This window comes from Eleutherodactylus coqui, unplaced genomic scaffold (assembly GCF_035609145.1).
Source record: "Eleutherodactylus coqui strain aEleCoq1 unplaced genomic scaffold, aEleCoq1.hap1 HAP1_SCAFFOLD_204, whole genome shotgun sequence".
In the NCBI taxonomy this organism is placed as follows: domain Eukaryota; kingdom Metazoa; phylum Chordata; class Amphibia; order Anura; family Eleutherodactylidae; genus Eleutherodactylus; species Eleutherodactylus coqui.
This window is the reverse complement of record NW_027102588.1, coordinates 135,575-137,500: the sequence shown is the minus strand read 5'-3', so window position 1 is coordinate 137,500 and position 1,926 is coordinate 135,575.

Genomic DNA, 1,926 nt, shown 5'->3' with positions numbered 1-1,926 from the left:
ACAAACCTGTGGCTCCAGGCCGGGTGGGAGTTCCAGTAGGTCGGCCTGACTCTGGAGGTTTTCCCCTTGGCATTTCCCCATTGGCCAAAACGGGGGAAGTCAAAAAAGCACCCCCGGCAGATGTATGCAGGAGGGGCTGGGGGGTGATGGCGAGCGGGCTGTTGGCAGCTGTGTGGTGGCTGCTGGCAGCCGTGTGCTGGCTGCAAGGGTGGGCCTGGGCGGCTGCGGAGGGCCCCCCCGAGTGCACCTACCAGTAGGGGCTGAAGACCCAGGCTGAGCCTCCGATGTGCCCGGGCAGGACACCCAGGAGGCGGGGAGCAGCCCCCGCTGAAGCCCAGGGCAGTTGGCACAGATGGGTCTTTGAGAAAAAACGACAAAGTCCAAACGCTCCAGGCGCTGGCCAGGGGTGCGGACCCGGCTGGCCGGGCCGGCGGGGGCTGCAGCTGCCGGGGTTGAGCCGAGTGTCAGTGCAGGTCCTGAGAACCGGGAAGGGGACAAACCGGTGGCTCCAGGCCGGGTTGGAGTTCCATGAGGTCGGCCTGACTCTGGAGGTTTTCCCCCTGGCTTTTCCCCATAGGCCAAAAGGGGGGAAGTCAAAAAAGCACCCCCAGCAGATGTATGCAGAGTTGGGCTGGGGGGTGACGGAGAGCGGGCTGTTGGCAGCTGTGTGGTGGCTGCTGGCAGCCGTGTGCTGGCTGCAGGGGTGGGCCTGGGCGGCTGCGGAGGGCCCCCTGAGTGCACCTGCCAGCGGTGGCTCAAGACATTGCCTGAGCCTCCGATGTGCCCGGGCAGGACACCCAGGAGGCGGGGAGCAGCCCCCGCTGAGGTCCATGGCATGTGCCAGAGGTGAGTCTTGGAGAAAAAAAACGACAAAGTCCAAACGCTCCAGGCGCCGGGCAGGGTGGCGGACCCGGCTGGCCGGGCTGGCGGGGGCTGCGGCGGCCGGGGCTGAGCCGAGTGTCGATGCATGTCCTGAGAACCGGGAAGGGGACAAACCGGTGGCTCCAGGCCGGGTTGGAGTTCCATGAGGTCGGCCTGACTCTGGAGGTTTCCCCCCTGGCTTTTCCCCATAGGCCAAAAGGGGGGAAGTCAAAAAAGCACCCCCAGCAGATGTATGCAGAGGGGCTGGTGGGTGATGGATAGTGGGCTGTTGGCAGCTGTGTGGTGGCTGCTGGCAGCCGTGTGCTGGCTGCAGGGGTGGGCCTGGGCGGCTGCGGAGGGCCCCCGTAGTGCACCTACCAGTAGGGGGCTCGAGACCCAGGCTGAGCCTCCGATGTGCCCGGGCAGGACACCCAGGAGGCGGGGAGCAGCCCCCGCTGAGGTCCATGGCATGTGCCAGAGGTGAGTCTTGGAGAAAAAAAACGACAAAGTCCAAACGCTCCAGGCGCCGGGCAGGGTGGCGGACCCGGCTGGCCGGGCTGGCGGGGGCTGCGGCGGCCGGGGCTGAGCCGAGTGTCGATGCATGTCCTGAGAACCGGGAAGGGGACAAACCGGTGGCTCCAGGCCGGGTTGGAGTTCCATGAGGTCGGCCTGACTCTGGAGGTTTCCCCCCTGGCTTTTCCCCATAGGCCAAAAGGGGGGAAGTCAAAAAAGCACCCCCAGCAGATGTATGCAGAGGGGCTGGTGGGTGATGGATAGTGGGCTGTTGGCAGCTGTGTGGTGGCTGCTGGCAGCCGTGTGCTGGCTGCAGGGGTGGGCCTGGGCGGCTGCGGAGGGCCCCCGTAGTGCACCTACCAGTAGGGGGCTCGAGACCCAGGCTGAGCCTCCGATGTGCCCGGGCAGGACACCCAGGAGGCGGGGAGCAGCCCCCGCTGAAGCCCAGGGCAGTTGGCAGAGATTGGTCTTTGAGAAAAAATGACAAAGTCCAAACGCTCCAGGCGCTGGTCAGGGGTGCGGACCCGGCTGGCCGGGCCGGCGGGAGCTGCG